The following is a 6666-nucleotide window of genomic DNA, read 5'->3' as shown; positions in this document are numbered from 1 at the left end:
CTGAAGTATCTGAAGCTTAATATCTTGACAATGGTCCTGATCCCCTAAAGATTAGTTTGGTCCCACTGCTGGAAGTAAGAGGGGAACCTTCATAGAAGATAATGGTGTGGTCTCAGACTACCATGGCCAGAAGGGATCCCTCCCTCCTCTAAAGCCCCACAATACATTACCTTATCTCTCTTTTGGCATTTATTACATTCTGCCTCGTTTTGTAGTTATTTGTAGGTATACATCATAACCTTAGAGCTCCTTGAAGGCAGATCTTATATTCATCACAAAATATGATAGTCTTTATTGCTATCCACCAAGTATTTCTGGTTCTCCTTCCAGAAATGCTAAGCTCACATTTCCCTGCCCAAGTGAAGTTAACTGCAGCTTTCTGACTTGCTGGCCAATTAAATGTGAGTGGAAGGTATGTGTACCACTTCCGGGATATGATCCACAACAGTCTCGATTTCCTGCCTCAGCAATTATGGGAACACAGTCCCTGAGTGGCCATGATATAAAATAGCCAACATGATGGACATGCGGCATGAGTAAGAACCACATTTTTGTCGTTTAATTCTCTCATATTTTGGGGGCTATTTGTTCTGCAGCATAACTTAACCTATTCTACGTGTGTGTATGTGTATATATATAGTAAGACCCGTAGCACTGAACACAGTGCCTCAGAGATAGTGTTCAATCAGGCAAGGGCCTTCAGACCTAAGGATCAGTTTGATTCTCTGTTGAGTCTCCGAGCTCAGTGACATGGATTGCTCTCAGTGCAGAATCCTACTTAAATTTAGTTTCCAGCTTACACTGAGGAACTTGACATTTGCATGAAGAAGACACCAAGGATCTTTTGCATCCAGCTTACTCACCACCAAGCAATGCTAAAAACAACATGAATTTCTGAGTACCAGGTTTGCATTAGTACATTTGTTATGTTATTTCAGGAGATACAGGTAGAATTTAAAGAAACAGTCACTAAATTCTTAGGGCATTCAATTTGTGAGATACCATCGGGAGCTTCCACATTCCCTTCCTTGTTATATAGATGGCAGAGCTCACGGCCTCATGAAAGACTTAAAGTCATAGTGAAAGAGAACAGATAAGTGTTAGTGACTGAGGTACTTACAACCTAGTCGGGCAAATAAGAGAGGAAATATAAGGAAAAATTGCAAGAACATGCATAATAAATAAATCATTTCATACAAGATTTTACTGCAGTGGATACCCTGGTGGCGTAGTGGTTAAGAGCTAAGGCTGCTAACCAAAAGGTCAGCAGTTCAAATCCACCAGACGCTCCTTGGAAAATCTATGGGGCAGCTCAACTCTGTCCTATAGGGTTGCCATGAGTTGGAATCGACTCGACGGCAGTAGGTTTGGTTTTGGTTTATTACTGCAGTGGGGATCCTTAGAAGGAAGAGATATTTATGAAAAAATCATCTCATTAATAACATCAACGGTAATACATATGGATTTGCCTGTTGGCACTTGGGTGAAAGCAATGGCACGTTTATGTTTTTTTAATTCAAATTAAACGTGGCTCAGCCTTTACTACTGTTAGTGGGAAATTCAAATTCAGTTATTGTTTCGAGCTCCTTTGCAATCACTTGTTTTACATAGAATCATTGGAACTCATATAATCCAGGAAATTTAGGGAAGGCTTTTTGATTTTTAATCCAATGTGGTCATTGAGAAAATATTTAAGCCCTGTTATTCATTCAAATGCAGGCAGATTTCCTGTTTAGCATTCACTCCCTCTGAGATAAATCTGGCTACCAGGGTGTTCACTGCCCCTCTGAAGGCTGTGATGCTTAGAGATTAGTTCATTGCTTCTGTACAAGCAGCCCCATCAGAAATCTGACCACTTTCTAACTATATATGTCCACCTTTTCATAGGACCCATGAGCCTTTCATCCTTTCTGTCTTGGGGAATTCAGCTCCTAAAGACTTCTCCTTATCAAACGGTCTAGGCTTGTATCTTTGTGAACCTAGAGACATTTGAAACCAATCCAAATAAAATGTAAAACCTTCAAACCTTCAGTGGAAAAACTGGAGGAAATTTGGATCTATTCACTGGATACATACTAGGAGAAACATTCACTAATAGATAAAATTTAAAAACCTATATAAAGCAGTGGTTAAGAGCTCTGCTGCTAAACAAAAGGTCAGCAGTTCCAGTCCACCAGCCACTCCTTGGAAACCCTATGGGGCAGCTCTACTCTCTTGTATACACAGGGTTGCTGTGAGGTTTTTTTTTTGGTATATAAATTGAATCAATTTTTGGAAAAATATAAAATGACAAAATTGGCACAGAAATTAGAAAACTTATTAAACTAATCACATTAAGGAAATGATATAGTTATCAAAAGGCTTCCATTTGAAGAGTACCAGGCACAAATGGTTTTAGAGCTGAGTTGTTAACAACTTTCAAAGAACAGGTATCTATCTTATACAGATTGTCGCAGAGAAACTCATGTTATAGGGCTCCCATAGCCTTGATACTGAAACCAGACATGTATGTTACAAGAAAAAATGAAATAAAAAATTTCAATGAACAATGAATATTGTTATAAAAATTAACATAATATTAGCTAGCTGAGCTCAAGGGTGTAAGAGAAAATAATACATCATGACCAAATAGGTTTTATTCCAGGGAAACAAGAATGGTGTAGTGCCAGAAAATCTATCAATGTAATTCACCACTTTAAAAGACCAAAGTAGGGGAAAAACTTTTTATGGTGAAAACACTTACAAAATTAAGAATAGAAGGAAACTTCTCTCAACCAGAAATGACCATAGTCAGTTTAGACCAGCCCCAAATTCTTCCACCTAAAATTATAAACCTTCCGTAATGGAGACCTTCCAAACCCACAGTGTCTTGAGACTTCCTCCTAGTAAAGCCAAGAACCCTTGCACCTATTACAAAAGAGAAAAAGAACACGTGTGACCCAATCACAAACTGTCACCGCGAAGTTTTAATACTTGGGTTCTGATAGAATGCTTGCTTTGAAAATACAAATTTATTCCAACGTGATTGACGGATGAGAACAATTTGCGCATAACATGACTTTCACATTTGCATATGTGCGATTTCGTCTATGACAAAACACTAGGTGAACACAGAAAACTGCACCCAGTTAAACGGAGCCACGTGACAGGAAACACAACGCAAGGCAAAGCCCGCATGTGCGAACTCCCCCCCCCACCCCAGCTGCCTTAGTTGACCTCTGGGTTGTGAGCTACAGTCCTCCACACCTGGTGTTACAACTTGCCGCTCAGTTGCAAATAATCTTCCTTCCACGGTTTCACAGTGGCTCACAAACCTCAACCCTCCCGCTGCTCACATCCACAAGCAAACTTCAGGCGTCTTTCAAGGTAAAGTGCCTGTTTATTGAAGTTTTTAATGTTTAGCCATTTACCATGCGTACATTGTAGATACAGTTTTATTAGGCTCCTATTTTTTTTTAATGTGTTACTAACAAAGTTTTGAAGTGATGAGGCCCTAACCCCATAGTCTCATAAACCACGTGGTTTTGACTGCCTGGTTTTCCATAGTGCTGTTGTTTTTTGGAATGTGTATGCCGAGTTAGAGCAGAACAGATTTGGCCTAAAGTCCCAGTCAGTGCAATAAGAAAAGTCAAAGAAATAAAATATATCACTCTTATGAGAGAAGAGATAAGACTGTTGCTATTTGCAGATGATGTGGTAAGTTACATAGAAAGCCCAAATCTTTAGAACTAACTGAAGAGTTTGAAAAGGTCGCTGAAGACAAGTCAACATAAAAAAAAAAAACAGTAGCATTTCTCTGGATCAATAATAACCAATTAGAAAATATAAGAGAAAAGAAGATACAATTCACAATAGTAAACAGCACTACAGTATCTAAAATTAATCAGAAAAATGTAAAACCTAAGGAAAACCTTTAAATGTTTAAGGGTCTCTTCAGGATACCTGAATAAATAGAAATATATACCATGTTCTTGCAGGCATTTTTATCCAAAATAATCTACAGATTTAATGTAACTATAACAAAAACTCCAGCAGTATTCTGGGAGTAAGTAGACAGACTCTTAAGTTTATATGAAAAAATTAATGCCCAGAAATAGCTAAGATAAGCCTGAAATTTTAGCTATTTGTGCGCATTAATTTTTTCATATAAATAAGGATTCATATGAATAAGGAAGACCGAAGAAGAATTGACGCCTTTGAATTGTGGTGTTGGCGAAGAATATTAAATATACCATGGACTGCCAAAAGAACGAACAAATCTGTCTTGGAAGAAGTGCGGCCAGAATGCTCCTTAGAGGCAAGGATGGCAAGACTGCGTCTTACATACTTTGGACTTGTTGTCAGGAGGGATCAGTCCCTGGAGAAGGACATCATGCTTGGCAGAGTACAGGGTCAGGGGAAAAGAGGAAGACCCTCAATGAGGTGGATTGACACAGTGGCTGCAACAATGAGCTCAAGCAGAACAATGATTGTAATGATGGCGCAGGACCAGGCAGTGTTTCGTTCTGTTATGCATAGGGTCGCTATGAGTCAGAACCGACTCGACGGCACCTAACAACAACAACAAGCCTGAAATAGAAGACCAAATTGACTTGATGGCAACAGGTTTGGTTTATTTTATTTAACATTTTCACCATAAAAGAAAGAAAGAAACATTTGCTGGGCCCCTTACTTTCTCATCCTCACCCATACCTCAGGGATTTTTTTTTTCCCCAGTAGCCATCTAAAAAAAAAAAACATCTAGTCAGTTTTAATTCATGGTGACCGTATGTATGTCAGAGTAGGACTGTGCTTTATAGGGTTTTCTATGGCTGATTTTCTGGAAGTAGGTCCCCAAGCCTTTCCTTTGAGGCACCTCTGGGTGGATTCAAACCGCAAACCTTTTAGTTAGTAGCCAAGCACTTAAGTGTGCCAGGGCTTTTTTCCTGCAGGTCTGGTTTTCCTGGGCCCATGTAACCATTCAGAGACCATCTGTTGTTTTGCCTTGTGTATATTAATATAAAGCCTTAGGTGCACAGAATTGGATTGATGATAATCTTCAGATCATACCATATTACTCCGGGGCTGTTCATGGCTACTCTTTTTTTTTTTAAGTGATTTTTATTGTGCTTTAAGTTTACAAATCAAGTCAGTCTCTCACATATAAACTTATATACACCTTACTACATACTCCTATTTATTCTCCCCCTAATGAGTCAGCCCGCTCCCTCCTTCCAGTCTCTCCTTTCCTGATCCTTTTGCCAGTTTCTAACCCTCTCTACCCTCCCATCTCCCTTCCAGACAGGAGACGCCAGCACAGTCTCAAGTGTCCACCTGATACAAGTAGCTCACTCCTCCTCAGCATCTCTCTCCAACCCATTGTCCAGTCCAATCCATGTCTGATGAGTTGTCTTCGGGAATGGTTCCTATCCTGGGCCAACAGAATGTTTGGGGACCATGACCGCCAGGATTCTCCTAGTCTCAGTCAGACCATTAAGTCTGGTCTTTTTATGAGGATTTGGGTTCTGCATCCCACTGTTCCCCTGCTCCCTCAGGGGTTCTCTGTTGTGTTCCCTGTCAGGGCAGTCATTGGTTGTGGCTGGGCACCATCTAGTTCTTCTGGTCTCAGGCTGATGTAGTCTCTAGTTCGTGTGACCCTTTCTGTCTCTTGGGCTCATAATTACCTTGTGACCTTGGTGTTCTTTATTCTCCTTTGATCCAGGTGGGTTGAGACCAATTGATGCATCTTAGATGGCCGCTTGTTAGCATTTAAGACCTCAGAATTCATGGCTACTCTTAATGTTATTGTTGTTAGTTTGCCCACTCCCAACCCCTCAACTCCAATATACAAAGGAAAAGAGTAGATTGAGAAAATATTTTCAAGTAATCACACATTTAATGCAACTGATAATCAAAAGAAAATGAAAATATTTAAAGAGAAAACATGGGGTCATTTTTGCCTACTGAGTTGTAACAAATCAAGTAAGTCTTAATGCTGTCACCAGTATGCACAAACAGTATCTTCGTATGTTGAAAATTGTGTTGCAAATTCTACAGACCTTTTGGAAAGCAATTAAAAAAATGCAATAAAATATTCATACCCTTTGACTAATTAATTTCATTTCTGGGACTTGTTGTTAGGTGCCGTCGAGTCGGTTCCGACTCATAGCGACCCTATGCACAACAGAATGAGACACTGCCTGGTCCTGCGCCATCATTACAATCGTTGTTATGCTTGAGCTCATTGTTGCAGCCACTGTGTCAATCCACTTTGTTGAGGGTCTTCCTCTTTTCCGCTGATGCTGTACTCTGCCAAGCATGATGTCCTTCTCCAGGGACTGATCCCTCCTGACAACATGTCCAAAGTATGTAAGATGCAGTCTCACCATCCTTGCCTCTAAGGAGCATTCTGGCTGCACTTCTTCCAAGAAGTGCTTTTGGCAGTCCATGGTATATTTAATATTCTTCGCCAACACCACAATTCAAAGGCGTCAATTCTTCTTCGGTCTTCCTTATTCATTGTCCAGCTTTCACACGCATATGATGTGATTGAAAATACCATGGCTTGGGTCAGGTGTACCTTAGTCTTCAGGGTGATGTCTTTGCTCTTCAACACTTTGAAGAGGTCCTTTGCAGCAGATTTGCCCAGTGCAATGCGTCTTTTGATTTCTTGACTGCTGCTTCCAT

Source organism: Loxodonta africana, chromosome X (assembly GCF_030014295.1).
Source record: "Loxodonta africana isolate mLoxAfr1 chromosome X, mLoxAfr1.hap2, whole genome shotgun sequence".
NCBI lineage: Eukaryota > Metazoa > Chordata > Mammalia > Proboscidea > Elephantidae > Loxodonta > Loxodonta africana.
Note: the sequence above shows the minus strand (reverse complement) of the source record.